Genomic DNA, 19700 nt, shown 5'->3' with positions numbered 1-19700 from the left:
AAGAAAGCACCACTGAAAGATGCTCCTCTATTTTCAGGTCACTACTATATGATTTATTTACACATTTCCTTCGTCTTATTAGACATACACAGTGATGAGTTTCCCTGTGCCACTGGTGTTATCACAAGCCTTACCAATGGTTTGTCAACAGAGGTTGGAAGTATCAGTCTGGAGTTACTAAACTTACGTATTCGGAACCAGGTACTTTGAGTACATCCTGCTTCCCATTCCTCTTGCTGAGCTCTGCCTTCTCACTTACTGAATTAGAGCCTCTCCAGGCAATTTGAACCAATAAGTATTTTCAGTTGATGCTAACTGATACCTGACAGGAGTCTGCAGCATTAATCATGCCCAAAACTATATAATTTCAAAGTTGTCTGACTGTACCCTAACTTCATTCCTTTACTGGAGTACAGTCAGACTTTTAAGTGGAAAGAGGGGCTGTGTTTTAAAGATGTTGTTTTTGCTGAAGTATTCTCTTTCTCTGTATTGAAAATTGGCAATATTCTTGGAAATCTTTGCTGAGAGGGTATCCTGTAGCAATTTAGGTGTCTCACAGAGCTGTATAAAACACTTGAGGAAAATTGAGTAAAAATTGTGAAGGACTGAAATATTCATCTCTTGTCATCTGCTACACAGGATATATGCTATTTTAATTTGTTTCAAGGTCTGTAATCTCTCTATGTACAGCAGTTTAAAGCTTTGTTCTGTTTTAAAATAGAGAGGTAAAGCTTTTTGTCACACTTCATTTACTGGCCAGCTGGAACTGCACTGACTGTTCCTGCTCATTTATGAGAGTTCAGAGGAGAGGGTTGTGGGCAGCACCCCAGTTCAGCTTCTCTATGAAAAAAAATTGACAGGAAACAAGGGGATAACTGACTATAAAGGTCTTCCTTAAAAGGCAAGAGAGGTCTTATGAACGAGAATTGCTCTCTTTAACTTTATCTCACAAATAAGTTTCTCAAGGCTAAAATCACTCGTTCAGAAAGGATCTCAGAGATCAACCAGAATATGCTGCATGGCCTCACAGTGTCTGTTGTTGTATACTCAAAAGTCATGCCAAAATATTAGAATGCAATTGTAGGTCACAGCACAACAATTGTGGAAAAGGAAAGTGCGTAACAGCAGAAAATAAATCATAGCTAATTGAAACATCATTTTACAAACTATTGTGGCTCTCATGTTAAAACACACACAAAAAATTACTCTTGCTCTTTTTTTAATGGAAAGGGGGTTTTGTTTTCATTTTAAAAGGGTACACACAATCTCTTTGCTTTACACTGTGCAGTGTTATTTTTTCATCTGTTTGTTTCATCTTCCTTCCACCACTCTCAGTCACTTCACAGAGTGCTAGTTCAATATCAACAAAAGGTAAGTTGAGTGGATATTAAATATTTCTGGCAGATTATCATTAGCATTGGCAAAATCCTGTTCAAAACAGTCCCTCTCAGTGCCTCCAACCCTGCTCTGCCCTCCCCCCTCCACGCCCCCCACCCCCCTATCCCCCCAGGTTTCTCATCCAAAATATTGACAGTAAGTGGCTGGGTTTTGGCTCATTTACCAGGCAGAATAATATCTTAGCAGACACTCTTTTCTGGATAGCAGTTTCTATGACCAACTTCCTGGTGTCGTTTTTTTACCCTTCTCTCTCAGATCATAGGAAGATCCGTTCTAGTGTGATGTATGTAACAACCAGTTTTTAATAAGAGAAGATTCTCTTTAGGTCTTTTCCAGCCTACATTGCAGTCAGCATGGCTGCAGGGATGGAAGAGGTCTCACACTCTGGTCTTGGTCCTGGAGCTGCTCAAACAGGATTGCTGGCCAGCGTTACTTCAGTAGAAAAGACACCTTCCCACAGCAGAGGTTCAGCAGTAACCCTGTCATCCTTTCTCTCTTCCCGCTGGTGGAACTTCAGCTGTGTCTTGGTTGAACCAGGGCCAGAGGCTCTGCTCTCCACTGCTCTCTGCATGTTGAGATTGAGAACTATCTCCATCTTAGCAAATTGCATTCATGAAAATGTAGGTTCATGGGCAACCATTGCTGAAATACTGCTGACTGTGAAATACATGGCACCCCAAATTGTTCCAGATTAGGTATCAGAGAGAAAAAAATACACAAAACTGAAAGCTCCTGACGAAAAAGCTTTTGTAAAAGAGTGGGAAGTTGCTTTACATTAACCTGGTAGAGAGAGGAAGGACAGGATTTGCCACGGTGCTCTCTCATCTGCTCTGCAGCTTTGGTGAGCTGGAGTACAGGTGCTCAGGCAGTGGTGTCTGCCAGCGTCCTTCGTATATACGAGAGCTGCCTGGGCTGCAGTGAGTGTGGGGCATGGACAGACCTCCAAACTACCCTTGCTGTCTGCAGAAGTACACCCATGCAGAATAAGAAACACAGTGGTGACCAGAATTTCCTTCATCTGACAGGGAAAATACAGTTGATGAAACATCTGTGTTGTTGCTATTCTTCAGAGAAGAAAGCCTATAAAGTGACAGTGTTTTCCCCTAAGAGATGTCTGATGTGCTTCAAACCCAGTGTTTTGATTTACCTGTTCACTGCTGTCATGAAAAATGGGGAAAATCCTCTTCAGAATACCTTGACGTACTGAAGATAACCTTTTAAAACCAAGTTACTACACGTCCAGAAGGAAAATGAAAGTACTTGTGGAACGTGTTCCACAAAATCATAAAAATATAGCCTTTCACAAAGATAAAATAGGAGTTAAAGTGTGACAGTTACAACAGGAAAGAAAATGCAAACACCTGCCCAGATCCAGAAAATTAGAAAAGAGCACTTAAGAGTAGAAATAAAATGATGAATATTTCTTTCTACTTTCTGCAGAAAAATCTTAAAATATCTGCTACTTGAAAAGACTAGGAAGTATCCTGAAAGCAGCTGCTAATTATGCGTCCCCTATACTCCTGCAAGCTGGTGTAGAGCAGCCTCCTTTCCGAGCCCCTGGGACACAGATCTTCAGGGGAGAGTCCAAATGAGTCACAGCTGTATCTTACTAATTGCATTTCAACTATTGAAAGGGAAGGGTTGACTTTGACCTATGCATGAAGAACACCAGCTTCCCAGAATGTTTTCCTCATTGGATGTTGTTGTTTGGGGTTTTTTTTTAAAACCCATATTCTAAGTCTCTAATGAAAAATGGAGATTTGATACCCTGCTGGTAGCATAATCATTTCAGTTTGCCTGGATCTGTTAGGATCCACAAGGAGATGGTATTATTAGGGAAAGAGAGGACAAGACTTCTGTAAAGACACAAAAAAGGCAGCAGACTTCTGGCAGAGGCAGAGATGCTTCATGAGTTAAATCAGTTGGAAGTTGCAGGATCCCCAGCCCAACCCCACCACTCGAAAGAGACCTGCATTTCAACTCCATATCCAAACTGCCAGCTGCACTACACACACAGGCATGCTGTGAGGCTCGCAGTGGGACACGGCCTGTGTGTCTCTGCTCCCAACACACTCCCAAGTCAGCCAAGCAGCAGTAGGGACCAGATGTGCAAAACCTGCAGGTGGGCTGTGTTTTGCACAGACCAAATGAAGGCCAGCAAGGCAGTACAGCAGGGGTTTACATGAGAAAATCATCAGAGCTTGTTTCAGTTTGGTGACTCTGTCCATGCATTTCAGAGTGAGCATCACCTCTCCAACGAGGGTGAAGCAGCTCATATCTCTTTCTCTGGCTTGGGGCTACTATGCTGCAATTTCCCTATCCCAAGGTGGCACAGCTTGTCTTTTCTTACAGCATAATCTCTGAACAACCACCACACCTAGGAGAGACTTAATCTACACTTGGAAAAAAAGCTCCCACATTCTTTGGTCTCTTTGGCACCTTTACAAAGTAACTAATAAAAGCATTGGCAAAACAGAAGGCAAATGACAGCTGGCAAGTTTTGGAGGGAACATTGGCTATGGTTTTCAAAAGCAGAATGACTTTTCCTTCTTACTGCATTTCCTCTGAGATCCTGGCCTTTAACCTGTCACTAAATCTCAGTGTAATTACATCATTAATTTTCTCTCCCTACCATGGCAAAACTTAGCCTAAGCTGGCTTGGATAGTATAACCTGAATTCATTCTGCATAGCCCAAGTTACCTCAAATGCTATTTAGGATAAGAAAAATCCATAACCAATAGTGGAGACCATAATAAGGTGTTAAATTGTAAGAGGAAGTTTATTCAGAGAGCCAGGAAGTGGAGTTCATGCTGGGGGAGGACACAACAACAAAACTGAGAAAACATGTTAAGGACACAATAGCTGTCCTCTTAGAAACACCAGAAATCTAGAGTTGAGGTCAATTTGCAAAGCCATACACATTTTGAACCACAAAATCAACTTGCTTCACATGAAGAATAGTAGATATCATGAAAACCCTTTCTACCAAATTGACTCAAAGCAGGTGGTGCAACTGATCTGAGATTTGAGTGTAGGTGCTGGTGTCACTCACATTCCTCTCCCACAACTTCACAGTGGGCAGTTGGAATTTATAATTTACAACCAGCAGACTGCAGACATGTTCTCCCAATATGTTAACTGTTGTATTGATTTGTTTTGTTTATTCCTAACATCACAACTCCTTTACTAGGCTTTGTTGTGGACAAGGGTATGTACATGGCAAAACTTCCCATATGGAACAGTTTAATGGCTCTGGGATATCAATGCAGTTGCTGTGGTTTGCAACAGATGTGGCTTGGTTAGCCAAGGAGCCAGTTACCATGGGAGTTCTTTCAATGGTTTCACGCAGCTCTCCTATCACCACTTGGAGGTAAAGCAGACAAGAGACATCTTCAGGGATGGAGAGAGTGGCTAGAAGAGACCTGTTGGCCAAAAGACAGAAGGAACCAAGAAAAGCAGAAGGTCAATGAATAATGTTCATGGCTACATCTGCAGTTCAATTAGTTACCAGTCCTGTAAGTGCCACTTAGCCACTGATCTTACTATCAGCCACCAAGTGGCCATTAATTCTCCTCTGGGTTGTGACTGATCCAACCTGTCAGCCAAAAGCCAGTGCAGAGACAACAACCTCATCTCTTCCAGCTGTTTCACTTCTACTTTCACTTTCTCCACCCACCTCCAGCCCCAGAGAACAGGGCATGTTGTGCAACAACATGCATATTAATGTCACCGTGCAGGCAGAGAAATGTATCTACAACCTCTACACAAAAACCCAGGCTGAAACACCACAGCCCAAGTAACACACCACAGTCCCAAAAAGCAGATGTTTTTCATGTGAATCCAGGTTAGGTTCAGGTTCAGGCTGGGGCTATTTTCCACAGAATAAAGGTGATGTGTATGTCCTCAGCTCAGGATTTCCCTCTGGGCTTCTCCATTTGCAAAGCAATGTGGCATGACCCCACTGCTTGCACATGCTGGTTTCCACTTGTAGTTTGTGTTTCCTCCTTCAAAACCACCCTGAGAGAGGTGAAAGTAGGGTAGTGGTGAAAATGAGTCTGATGAGGACTGAATGCACCCTTGCACATCTGCTAATTTCTGGAACAGGCTGCTGAGAAGTGCCAAGCACCTACAGGCTCGTCAAGGGCATGTGGAGCAGGCAAGGGGCAATGTGCTCCGAATGCCTCAGGAGGCAGGTGGAGACGGGAAAACTTTAGCCCTCCCCAGCTTGGTTCAGAGGAAAACCTACCTTTGGCCCTTCCGCAGACTCAGCTAATCTCAAATATAATAGAGGCACAGATCTCCTTCTCTCAGGGTCAAGGAGCAAAGGAGAGGGCAGGGTCTGAGCAAGTAATGAAACAAAAATCAACTGAAACAAAGAAGGGCATTTAGATGAGGAGAAGAAGAAGGAGTTGTGTAAAAGCAATGACATTTCTAATGGAACAAAAAGCATATTAGCTGAAAGCCAAGTGTTGGATCCAGGGAGAAGATTTGAATCATCCCCTTGGAACTGTTCCACCCTTAATAAAACATTAACTATTCATTGAGAGAGAACACACGTGTGTGCATGAATCAGTAGCCTGGCAGGTCTTCTTTTGAGAGGTTAGACTTCCTGAGCATCAGTCCCTCTTCTAGTAAATGTTAATTGTTTATCCAAAGTGGAACAACTTCAAAAGGAGACGCTGAGGTCCTCCTGACTGCCTCTGCCTTGGGCAAGGTAGTGACAGGACAAGTGGACCAATTCCTTAATTGCTCCACTGTTCTGTAAAGGTGACACTCAAAAACCTCTTCGTTTGTTTCCCAACAAACAAATATTTTGGGGTTTGGTCAGAAAAACCCCTGGAAACCAGAATCCCTCTCAGTACTGTCTGACTTGGATTTACCCTTGCATTTTTTCAGCTGCAGAGCAGCCCCAGTGTTCCCCCAGGGGAAAGAGCCCTTTCCAGCCCCAACTCTCACTATCATCCCCAGCCTTGTAACTGCAACCACAGACCTGCCAGAAGATTTGCGCTCTCATCCAAAAATAAGCTGACTAGATAGCACAAGAGGCAGTGCAATTTCCACAAGCACTGCTGAAAGCAGCCCCTCTGACAGTAGTCAGGAATTGCTCCTCTGTAACAGCCAGCCACCTGCCTTGGGCTTTGCCACAGGCACAAAGTCAATAGCAGTAGTAAGTCTGTTTTAATTAAACAGTATTTGAAAACATAAATCAGCTAGTCTCACTTACCAATATTCACTGGTCACAATCAGCCCTTAGCCAGTGTGTTTTCAAAACTTATTTATGCTTGACATTGACTATTTCCCAGAGGATCAATTCTTGCTAGCAGTCAGAATGCTTGAAAGCAGTGTTTTCCAGCCATTTTGAAATCAAAGAGTAATCTACCACTGTGGGGGAAGAGAAGCCACTATCCTTGTATCTATTTTTGTTATAAGTTGCACTCTTTCTCTCGGGGATTGCCAATGAGAAAAGTTATGTTCCCATTGCTATGACCACAAGGTAGGGTGTTTTGTACCTATCATGTCTCCTTTCATCTTCCAGTGTGTTATGAATCAGCCATGGACTGCAAATCACAGGCTACACAGGACTGCTGTATGGCAAATATTGTCAGCCTGTCATTGTTTACTTTTTCTTCTGTCTGGGAAAAGCAGACATTTTCCTCAGTCTGCAATGGGACTGCATTGCTCATCCTGATTTACACCTCACGGTGCCATGTACATGTGTGGAAAGAGGGATCTGCCCTAAGTCATGAACATACTGAAGTGGCAGAAGCCCCAGTGCTGAGGCATTTTCAAGCCAGGGGGAATGCATCAGAGCAGAGGGACAAGAAGGAAGCAAGAGTGACAGCCCAGGAGCAAAGGACCTAGACCTGAGAGGCACAGACCACTGCCAGAGCTCCCACAGGATACTTGGCTTCCGGTGCATAGGATGGTCTCAGAACCCTGTTTTTTCCTACAGAGATCCCTTGTTGCCTCCTGGTACTGGGATGAGAAGGAAACTAGTTCTCTTAGCACATCAATAAAATGCCTCTACACTAGGACATTACTAGTTGCTTTGTAACTCAAACTTATATATAAAACTCGAAGGGGAAAATTGCACTGAAACAGTTGGGGTAAGAGTATGAGGATCACAGGTTCCAAGGAACAGGCACGGGCAATTTGACGATGCTAATTGTTTGCAGATCAAGATGAAAAGCACCAGATGGATTGTTTTCCTGATGCAGTGGAGCTCTTCCCTTCTCACAGTGCAGCGCCAATGTTGTCTGGGTGCTTTGCATTCCTTTCCAATTCAGAAAACCCAACTTTGTGAGCTATCCAAGTGATGGTTGAGCTAGATCAAATACAGGGCATGCTTTGCTAAGTTAATTAAGAATTTAGTAGAAAAAAGATTACACCAAGCCCTAGGAATTGCCTGGCCCATCTCTGCTAGACAGAAAGCAGCAGGAACTTCCACATGAATAATCCTCTTGTTAGAGGGCCTGCCATTAGTCCTGAGTAAATCAAATCTAGGCAGAAGAAGCACAGATGATATACCAGACTGAAGTATCTTGAGACTTCATATCTTCCTAGAAAAAAAATTCATTCCTTTAGTTACTTCTTCTTAGGGGAATGATAGATGCGCTTAAAATGCAGGGGGGGGGGGGGGGTTAATGAAGTCTTGCTAAACATGAACAGGTACAAAATAACTCCAATGTGGAGCAGAATCCCAGAACCACAGAATACCTGAGGTTGAAAGGGGCCTCTGGAACCCTCCTGCTCAAGCAGAACCACCTTGAGATAGCAATCCATGACCTTACAGATGACTTTTGAGTATCTCCAAGGATGGAGACTCCACATCTCTGGGCAACCTGTGCCAGTGCTTGGTCAAGAAAAACGTAAAAAACCTTGTTTCTTGATGTTCAAGGAATATTCTGCTGAGGTTTATTTGGGACCTAAAAATGGTAGCAGTAAGAACAACCTACCACTGTGAATTTCCTTGAATATCCCTAGATTTCTGACCTAATCTTGAGCACTTGCAAGAGCTGCCTAGAAAGCACCAGTCTGGCCACAATACCAAGTACAGGCTGGGCCTGCATGATACTTGAATGCATCTACTATAAACACGTACAACCCGCCACCAAATCATAAGAATGAGAACAGAAATTATACCCATGTTCCATTACCATGTATACAGAAAAACACATTTTACATAGAATCATGTGTGTATGGGACATACACTGACATGCGTTTCCCCTCACCCTTCTCAACCACACTAGAAACCAAGGTGCTTAGTTTCACCAAAGCAAGAAACCTCTCTTAGAGAAAATGGAGTTAGCAGTCTGGCTTTCAGGCACTTGTATAAAATTACACACAAGTTACACTAAAAATCTCTAATTGCTAAGAAAAAGAGTTGTGTTTGTAATTAAGCAAGAGATCACACTGTTGTAAAAAAAAGAAAGAGGTCAAATCAAATCTAAAGCATCACAGCAAAGTGAGTATAATGTATTCATGACACCCCAGGAAATCTGTTATTACAGTGCAGGAAAATAAAAAAAATCCAGGTTCCTTGCAAGCCAACTGCTAAAATCATTAAAGCTTCCGGGAATAACAGTATATTCCCTCACGCCTTAGCTAGACCTGTCAACAACAGGAGCCCTGAGGAATCTGCCATGTTTGCTGGTTACTGCTCTCCTCCCTGTGGTCTTTCTATCACGTCATGATGTTCATCTCAAGGGCAGAGTGCAGCTGTCTAACTTCCTCTGGAGCCTACCAGGACCATTCCTGAAATGACCTCACAGCTGCAGAGGGGCAAAGCAGCCTCTGTGCTGTGTGAGATGTCTACCTTGGACATCTGGGGGGCTCTTCATGGGACATGGTCATCCCACCCTGCCTCCTCCTTCTCCTCTTGGGACACATCCACTTCTTCTCTTCCTTAACATAACCTCTTCCCTCTTCTGAAGCATTCCCTGCATTTATTTATTGACACTGCACATACAGCCTGCACAGCCTGCATCTCCTCTATCTCCTGTGAGCCTATTGGATGGCTCATCCGTAGCCATCCAATCACCTCACCTAGAGAGGAGCAGCTCTGCTCAGAGGGAATAGAGCAGCACAACCAAACTACTGGGCACAGCTGGCTCATGTTCAACTGCTGTCAACCAGCACCCCCAGGTCCTTTTCAGCTGGGCAGTTTTCCAGCCACTCTGCCCGGGTCCTTCTCAACTGAGCAGTTTTCCAGCCACTCTGACCCCAGCCTGTAGCACTGCCTGGGGTTGTTTTGACTGAAGGGCAGCACCCAGCACTTCACCTTATTGAACTTCTTACAATTTTTCCTCATTGATCCAGCCTGTCCAGTTCCCTCTGCAGAGCCTTCTTGCCCTCCAGCAGATCAGCACTCCTGCTCAACTTCTTCTCTTCAACTTCTTGTCATCTGTGAACTGACTGAGGGGGCACTTGATCCCCTCTTCTCTCAACTGGTCTCGTAAACAGGGCCTCTAGAAGTCCAAGGCGACAGATCTGCTGAGTCCCTCCTTACTTCTCCATGAATCAAAACTCTATAATTTTGTGACCACTGTGCCCAAGAGGCCTCCAAACACCACTGCTCCTTATCTGTTTACAAACACCAGGTCCAGTGGTGGACCTGGCTCATTCATGAGTGGTGTCAGGTAGTTGTCTGCCACACACTCCAAGAACCTCCTAGGCTGTGTCCTCTGCTGTGCTGTATTTCCAGCAGACATCTGATAAGAAGAAGTCTCCCCCAAGGGCCAGCAACTGTGAGACTTCTCCCAGCTTATAAAATATTTCATCTGCCTCTTTGTCCTGGTTGGGCGGTTGGCAACAGACTCCCACCAGGATACCTGCCTTGTTGGCCTTTCCCCAAATTCCTACTCTATCATCACCATCATTAAGCTCTAGACAATCAAAACTCTCTCTAACATATAGGGCTACCCACCAGGTCTCCTTCTTTGCCTGTTCCTTCTGAAGTGTTTATAGGCATCCATTGCAGCATTTCAGTTGGGGGAAATGTCTCTGTGATGGCAACTGGGTCAGTTTTCCTGCTCCTCCTGTTTGTTTCCATTGCTGTGTGCACTGGTGTAGATCCACCTCAGTTGGGCTTTTGATCCCACCACCTTTTTGGAGGGAAGGACCCCTAATTCCTACATGACCTACATTATAGTTGTTAGTGAACAATCAAGCACAGGGATAGTACTGCTTTTGGGGTGATGATAATCCCTGTAATTATTTCATTTTCTCTAATCAGATCTCTAAGGGGGGAAAAAATTGTAACAACCCTTTCCATAGGCCTCATGATTATTTAACTGATACTAAGCAGATGAGGACACAGTGGTGATGCATTACTCTCCTGAAGCACAAACCATGGATGAAGCTATGAAAGAATGGTGATTACAACCTTGCAAACACTATTTGGGATAGCTTGGATCCCTGGTTAAATTTAAGCTTAAAAGCCAAGTCTTACTTCTACAATGAGGTAAGCCATGTGAACACAAGGGAATCTTTATTCTTGATCATATCTGAAACAACTGGTGAACCAGGCTAAGACACTCAGAGGCTAAATGTTCTCTTTGGCATAACTTTTTGCTTTTGAAAGCAGATTTTCTTCCACATCATCTGGTTCTAGAGAATAAAAAAGGGTATCCTGTTGGGGTCTCCCCCCCTGCCATGTGGTCCTGGGAGAGGGGCCCTGGGGGGGAGGCATGGAGTTTCCCTAGCCCCTGGTCAGCCTCATTCCCCCTTGGTTGTTTTGTGTTCCCCTGCACAGGCAAGGACCCTCGGTCCCATGATTGCCTCAGTTCCTCGGCAGAGCCCCGGCCATGCAGCTGGAGAAATAAACATCTCTGAAACATTTACCAAGAATCTGTCCATATATAGATTTCTTTTCCACGGGCCTCGTTATCTAATACACGTGTTGAAGTATCTGCACTGTAACGGTATCCTGCATCCAACTTTGCCTGTCCATAGTGGAACAATGAAAAGGTCTTAGAAATGAGTATTCTTGTCCAATAGTTTGAAGTCTAGCAGCAATGTCTGAGCAAATTTGCCATGTAATCCATTTCAGAGTGTTTGGCTTTGCCTAAATAATTTTGGCTTGTAAGTACAAAGAATAAGAACCAAATTTTGGGTTAAAGTTTTGTAACTTTACAAATCAAGTAGTGACATAAATGTAGAGTGAAAAAAAGACTAGAAATAATGTGCCATTTGAGAATTTACTTATCTTTAGTTTTTCTGTTAGGATAGCATCATATTGTCATGAAAACTCTTCATGGTCTAGGCGCTTAGATTATATATATAATTAAACCTGTAGTATGTCTGTATTGACCATAAACAACCACAACATGCAAGCAAAGTGCAAACACATGGTAAGACAAACGGAAAAGGAAAGAAAGTCTCTTGCTACAGCTAAGAAACTCGTTACATGGAAAGTACTTTACTGGTCCACAAACAAAGCCTTTTAGAAAGGTATGTGCTTGTCACGATCTGCTAATACAAGCGGGGATTGTGATGGTTCGTTTATCGATCTCAGAGTGTAAAAGGACACAAGGGATTTCAGTTTTAATCAGAACAGTGCACCTTTATTAAGTGCCCACAACACAGTAATGCAATATAGGAAAGAAAGAGAGAGAGAGACAAAGAAAATAAAGTAAAAGGGGAGAGATGAAGAAAGAGGGGGGGAAATAGCTACCAATGGGTGAGATGAAGTCCTCGTGGTCTTCTGCCAATAGATTCGTCTTCTTTCCATGGGGAGATCTCGGGCTCAGTTATTTCAGAAAGTCCCTTTATAGTCCTTTTCAGAAACGAGGGGCAGCTGGCCAAGAGGTGGGGGAAATCTACAGCCATTGTTATGGGACCCATTGCTTTGGGAAAACAGGTACAGGACAGGTGTACAGGACAGGTGTACAGGACAGGTCGTACGGGACAAGTCATTCCTTTCCACTTCAGCGCAGTCCTTCCTGCTTTGGCAACAAGAACGACGCAGTCCATTGTGACCTGCACTAATTTTCCTTAGGAATGCATACCAGTTCCCAGTGGGCACACCTGCAGGCAACACTTGGCAGACTTCCCACCTCAGCCAGGCCAGGACTCCTTACGTTCAGTCTCTGTCCTTGGCGGTGATTGTGAGGCAGATGAGGGCTCTTCGGACCGTCTCTTACAGTGCTACATACAGAATCGTTTCAAACCAGAAAGTACAGGCACACATCTCCCTTCAAAGGCAGATATAGAATGCTTTACTTGTTACTTCCAGGCAGGTTTTAGACATTGGCAGGCAAAGCACCATTGGGTTGTTTGAATATCTAAAAGAAGAGCACATTGCTGTCACCTGAGTGGCTCAGTTCAGCTCTGCTCAACCAGGCAACCCAGGTGAGAGCAGTTTCTTCCTTCTCATATTCAGAAACCTCCACTCAAAATTTCTGCAACACACAAAGAACTAAGATCCAACCTACAGAAACAGGAGCAAAAAGAAACTGTTTCCATGAAGCTTTAGCAGGATCTACAGTCACAGTTGGCAAAGACTTTTGCTAATGGGAAACAGCAGACACAACTGATTTAACAAGTAAATTAAGTATTTTCTACACCTTGTATATGCAAGTCTTTTACCCTCGGGCATACTGTCAATGAATGCAACTGCAGTTCTCTCATGACAGCCCTGCATTCAATACCACTTTTGTCAGGGGAAAAATGTCAGGGTTTTCAGGCAAACCGTAATAGCAGGTCATTGCTTGCAGGCCCTGAGTCTAATTATTGGCAAAACAGGATTTGAAGATTTAGCTTTAGTTTGCACTGTGCTTGTTCTCTGGCCATTAACAAGTATTTAAATAGAATTAATTGGCTACTTGCAAGGTCATTTCAATAATTTTTGAAGCAAAGCCTGGTGAGTTCTCGCACATGCAGGATAAGTGGCACACAGAGCTCAGCCTGCCAGCAGCGAAGTGTACAACACACAGCCTCAGTGACAGAGCTAACTATTTCAGGCCTCACATTAGTGACCCTTTTGTCTATGCAGAACTACACATAAGCAGACCCTGTGTATAGTTATCCTAATCCCTCCATATTTAGGGCTCAAACCATTGAGAGAAATAGTAACAGAATGAGCAAGGTGGAGGAAGTCTGGACAGAAAGGAATTTAATTTTGCTGTTAGCTACAAACTGCTCTTTTCCCTCCTCCACCCAAAACCATGCATTTGCCTTTGAAGAGAAGCATGGTTCAGCAACACAGCCATGTCCTAAGAGACTCCTTTTTAAAAACACTCAAATATTCCCATTCTAAATACAGCATTTCTCTCAGGTGCACACTTTTTCAGGAGAGAATTTAAACTCTATGCTCCTTTTATGGTTAACAGCTGCATTAAACAATTCAATTAGCATCATACATTATACAATTAGAAAGCTATTGTGCTTGAGCCAGTCCTAAATTAAGATCCAATATGTAGCTTGATTGCATAGTTTGCATAATTAACACAACACATATTTAAATCCTATCTTTGCCCATGAAGTTGCAACAACCTGCAAATCAATAGCCATCTGCTGTAGATCATTAACTTCTCAAAACCATTTATTAAACTGTTGGCAGAAAATTCACCAAAAAGTGACAGGGAAAAAAGATCAGAAAAAAACCCCAAGAATAGGCATGGAAGTCCTATAAATGTTCACATAGTTCTATTAATACTACATCAAAATGGAAGGTGTGACATATTCAAGCATTTTTGAACAGCGTATTGTATATATGCCCTAGGAGATACGTTGCAGCTTGTAACAGCTGACTCAAAATGGATAATCAGAGTTATGACATATGGACAATTAAAACTAAGAAAACAAAGCCATGCCTTATCATGGACTTACACTTTTTTTTTCAGATCTAGCATAGGCATAAGAGTTTTGATTATGTAACTTTTTCATGTTACAACTGGATTGATACATTAAAAGCAGTGTACTATGGAAAATTACCCTAACTGTACCTGTAGTAGGCTCTAAAATAGCCATTACCATGAAGAAAACAGATGTTGGTATCACTGAGAAAATGTCAACAGGTTGCTCTGGAGACACTACATGAAATATCAGAAATGATTTGAAGAAGAAAATGTTTTCTCACTGCATTCATCTGTGGATATATTCAGAGATTTTTTTTTCCCTGGAGGCAATAGTAGAACTGCAAGAGGTCAAGACAGTGCAGGAGATGCAATGAAGGGCTATTAAATCATGAAAGACACAGGGCAAATAAACAGGGGATGATTATTCCCTTTTCCTTAACACAGAGGAAATAGGCAGCAATCAGGTTATCAAGCAACAAGCTTAAAACCAACACAAGGAAATACATTTCCAACCTCTGCAAAAGGTCCAAAGAACATCTTGATCAAAACCTAAACTGATCAGAGCTACAGAGCATTATTCTACTATATATTTTAAACATAATATCTTATATTCAAATTATGACTTAGGATTTCCCAACCTGTAAATGTTTCTGAAGGTGCCTTCAGGCACTCTGCATAATTTCTTTTATTTCTTCCACTGGTTTTTGTTATTGCCCATTTCTGAATATAGGGTACCTGGCTATATGGACCATTATGGAGAGCTCTTGTGCAGTAATTAGCCCTGGTGTACCCACAGCTATAAACAATGTTCTTAGCAGTAGAACTTACCCAGGTTTGGAGAAGGAAAAGAAGTGAAGTTAATGTAAGGACCCTGAAGCTGCATCTTCAGCAGAGTCCTTCTCATAACAGTGCTGGTAAAAGTCTTTCGTAAGCTATTTCATAAGCTTTGTCTATGTTTCTGTGATCACGGAGAATATGAGAAAGCTGCAAATTAATATGTGCTGGCACCAGGACATTCAGAGACCTACAAGTCTGTCCTTGGCTTAATACAGAGTTCACCCAAAATAAGAACAGAGACAGCATTATGTATTTCTGATTGGTCATAAGCAACATTTCAGATGTGGAACTCAACATTCCCAAACTATTTGATCAGACTTTAAAAAGAGATTAGGCTAAAATAAAAATCCACTGAGTCCATTTGTTCTGCAGAAAAAGGCAGTAAATTATCTGAATTAGTGTTGCCATTGTGAGTTCTTTGCTGAAGTCCCTTAAACAAGTAAGCAATTTAGCTAGTTCCCAAAACCAGGGGTGACATCACACAGGAATCAGAAGTGACCAAAACCTGTGCTGTCATAGCCTCCTGTCACAACAGTCTGGTTTTGTCTGCAAGCTCCCTGTGCAACTCCATGTTTGCACATGCATATGTGAGAGAAATGACTGAGCTCGAGCTTGCATGTGTGCCTTGTTCTCCAGGAAATTGACATCAAAACAGGAGACTTTACTGGCGAACTCTCCGGGATTATTCAAAAGGAAAACTAAAGAGCCTCTCTCAAGACTTTTTATTAAGTCCTCCATTTAAAATATCTTATTTGGTTGTCTACTTAAAGATCTTTTAAGATTATATTGCTTCATCTGAAAGAGCTTGGTAATCAAAGGAAGAAAACACAGTTTTTCACTTAACTCCTTCTGTCAACTGCAAACAGATTCCACTTTTGGTTGGTTTTTAAAAACAAACAGCAACAAAATGCAAAAAACAATGTAGCAATTTAAAGATACCTCAGAAACAAGGTAAGCAGTCCTTGAGTGCTAAACACTGCCATATACGACATGGTGTGGCATGGCATCTGCAAATCTCAGGCTTGCAATATCAAGGAAAAGTTGTTGGAGTGCTGCCTGGTACAGTAAGGCAGCAGCCACAGGCCATGTTCTCAGGCATTCCCTTCACTACTGCCCTGACCTCATTCTTTTGGCTTTCTCAATTCTACAAGTTTTTGCATTTGGTGGGCTACCAGAAAGCAGATACCATTGAAAATTCTTGTGAAACCAAGTGTACCAGAGGTGCTTTGGCATGCTGGAGAGCAGGACCTGGGCTCTGAGGGAGAAAGGAAGCTTGAGCTGCTTCCAGATAAATTAGAGTTCAAGAAGGAAAAATATATTACTTTTTTTTAGGGAGGCCTTTCTTTTTCAGATGTTTCATTTCTAGAAGAAAAGATCTTCCCACCTTCCTCCTTACACTGGAGGAAGGAAAAAATGACAATAAAATTTCCATATAGACAATGAGAAAAATGCAGCAGTGCTGCTTTATTTAGGGTGAGTGGAGGACATAGCCCACACTCCAAGCACAACAGAAGAAGACACCACCATGTGCACCAGAGAGAAGTGGTAAATACAGTAATGGTGAGATGGAATTGGATATAAGCCAGTGCCTTCTACAGGTATCACTCAAACATCCCCTTCCCCAGTGCAAACTCCTGGCCTGGCCTAGCCCGTACTCAGGACTTTTTCCCTGAGGTCCATGGATTTCATCTGCCTACTACACTGCACTGAGTGCAAGAGCAGCAAGGATACTTTGCTGTTTGTACCATGCCAGTGCAGTTCATTTCCTGACCTCTTGTTTAACATAACTCTTCCCATCAACCTTAAACGAGACTGGTTCTGCCTTCAGTGCATAGTTGTGGAAAGCAAAACTTCCATGTCTTGTGAATTACCACATTTATATGGGGAGCAGGAGATCTTGGCTGGTGGCTAGAATTACCAGCCTGTGTTGAGTTCCTTTTGAGTATGAATTACTTGCAATGAGCACCAGAAAAACACCATAGCAAGCAGCAGAATGACTATGTCATTGAGACTGACAGGTACTGTTTATTCCTAGGCTGGTTTTCTTTTTCTGACTCCAGGCTGGATTTCTGTCCTGGTGTTTTTCCCATCCAGCAGGATGTACTGTTCCTGCTGACAGTGGTTAAGCCCATGCATAGAAAAACAGTTGCATCAAGCTAAAGAGAGGCAGCACTTCTCCAGCATATGCTTACAGAGACTTTGCTTGTCTATTTGGTCCAAATTACCACTTTAAATGGTGCACATTTTTCTTCTTTGCTAGAAAGGACAGAATGAAGTGGAAACTCAGTCTGACTACTCTACCACAAAGCAACTGACAGGAGTTTCCTGCCTTCTTGGTTTAGCTCATGGAATAACCTCTACAATGACCACCTCATCCCTTTCACAGATCCTCACAGTCAGCTAGCCAGACATCTCAAATAATGATTTTTCATGCTTTCTACTTTTCTTTTTTGAAGGTTAATCGTCTGTCCACTCCACTTCAGAATGCCATGCCTACACACCCTCCAACTGCTCAACTGAGACCTGGGAGCCTCAGTGGAGTGCAGCTCTACAGCACTCTGCTGGGACTCTCCATGCTACTGCAACTCAGCTTTTAAAGTTTTTGAAGTTTTCAAACAAAGAGAGCAGAGGACCAAAAAAACTGCTCCAGAAGCCAGTAAAATTATCAGGCCCTCAAAGAAAGCGTCCTATAAAGAGGAGCACCCATTTACTGTGTGGGTAACTACATGGGAAAGTTAGAAGGAGATTTCTGAAGAAAGGAGGAGCCTGATGGTACAAGTAAACGCCAGACTGGGTATTTAGAAGTTTGTGGTTTCAGTCCTCAACTTCTGACATCTTCATGTATCTTAAAATATGGCTGTTTGATACCTCAAGGAACACCAAAGCAGGAGCCAAAATCAAGCTCCAGCTCTAACAAGATGACAAATGTCACTGCCATAAGTCTGAAAGGCAGGTTCTTCTGTTATTTTAGCTAATAATTCATGGCTGGTTGATATAAACCTATAAATAAATAAATCAGCAGGCTTTCCTAGCAGAGGTTGTTAGGAGTGGGCTGCCCTGGCTTTGGGACCGTGTGAGCAGTGATACTGCTGCTGCACCAGGGTCTGGGTATCAGCACTGCTGCAGTTGTCACTGACTCAATCCTCATCATGCCTGGCTGGTGGCAGCAGTTCTGCCAGGGTGGCCAGGAGCCAGGCAGGGCCAGTGCCTGTGGACTTGCCACAGAAACCTGCCTGTGGGTTCCTGGGAGGTTGCACAGAGGACAGGGCTATATTTTATTACACACACTGGCTTTAAGCTAAGATTCAATTACCTGTGCACTCTCTAAGCAGGTGTTTAGGTTAGCTTACAGCTATCCCAGCCATGTGAGCAAATGCCAGGCAGACAGCCACCAGCATCCTCCTGTCCTGCCACTTGCAGACTGCTGTAGCTGGAGATGCAATTTTGCAATTTGCCTTGCACGTGATTTCTTCCAGGAGTTAAGCAAGGCTGAATCAATACAGTTTTTTTCTTTTATATTTCAAGGATTATTTACACTACCAAAAGAAAATAAATCTTATAAGGAGGAATCTTATTGCAAAGGGTGAAATCTTTAACTTGTTCAGAGCAGTAAATGCCATGGAACTAAGCCAATGTAGGCCAGCTGAGTTTCTTTCCCTTCATGTTTAATGATGGAGGTAAAGACCTCGTACAGAGCTTTATGATGCAAAAATGCTTTATAATGCAAAACAGACCAACTTCATACAAATGTTCCCAATATTGAACTTCTTTTCATAGCAGACTTTTAGGAGAGAGCAGCACAATATTGTGACTTGTGGAACTTTTACTTGAATTAGACCAAGAAAAAAAAATCAGAAAACAACCATCAGTGTCCAGGGCAATTTTCAAAAACTCTTTCGTAGTTTTCTCTTGCCTCCTTTTTACAAATGTGAGAACAGTTAACCACTCAGGAAGAACACTTTGTAAATTTGGAAACCTAAAAAATTCCCTTGTTAGACTTAGCCCACATTAAAACAAAGAGTTTAGCTTTTTTTTATCTAGCAAAGAGTAAACATAATATTTTGTGCGACAAAATACAAAACAGACTTTCTCCCACACATTTCAGTCAGCTGAGATTTTAAATAGCTCTTAAAAAGTGTCATGTAACAACCAGACTAGCAGTACTGCAGTGCAAAATGGAAATCTTTCTGACTTTTTACATAGCACACCAAGAAAAGAAACCCAGCCCACCAGAGACCAGATCTTACATCCCCTCTGTGGGATGAAAGGACTTTGTTACAGCTATGAGAAATCTGCACAGTAGTGATCTTGTCAGATGGAGTAAGACTAATCAGAAATGTCTTCTCCCTTCCAGCCAGCAAGACTCCTCATCCAGCCAGGGAGACTTTCCATGGCTCACAGGGTGAGCCCTGCTGCCCTGATGGGAAAGAATGTCTATGAAACTTGGAGGCAGCCTGATCAGAAAATTGTGACTCAGCTCCATTTCTCAGCTTTCCTAGGAGGTGGATAATCCCTTCCCTCCTTCTCCATCTCCCTGTGGTACCCACCTCCAGACCTCTGACACCAGGCCCCTCTGGTCAGAATTTTTTGGGCATGTTTCAAACCCCTTCTACTTCTTGACAGAGTGACACACTCACCATCGTAATATCTTCAGGGGATAAAGC

General features: G+C 42.8%; 1 protein-coding gene across 4 annotated transcripts in view; it reads right to left on the bottom strand.

The window, feature by feature from the left end:
• Positions 1-19700, bottom strand: part of LNX1 (ligand of numb-protein X 1) — a 222536-nt gene that overhangs the window by 95467 nt on the left and 107369 nt on the right. For 2 of the 4 annotated variants that reach the window (XM_069014102.1, XM_069014104.1), the window contains exon 1: positions 12075-12212. The exons of 1 other annotated variant lie outside the window; for it this stretch is intronic. The gene's annotated coding sequence lies outside the window, so the exon portion shown is untranslated. Of the gene's footprint in view, positions 1-12074; positions 12213-19700 lie in introns of those variants that run through there. One more of the 4 variants, XM_069014108.1, reaches the window with a different exon arrangement.

Source organism: Aphelocoma coerulescens, chromosome 4, assembly GCF_041296385.1.
Source record: "Aphelocoma coerulescens isolate FSJ_1873_10779 chromosome 4, UR_Acoe_1.0, whole genome shotgun sequence".
NCBI classification, from domain to species: Eukaryota; Metazoa; Chordata; class Aves; order Passeriformes; family Corvidae; genus Aphelocoma; species Aphelocoma coerulescens.
Note: the sequence above shows the minus strand (reverse complement) of the source record. Positions and strands in the feature narration are given on the sequence as shown.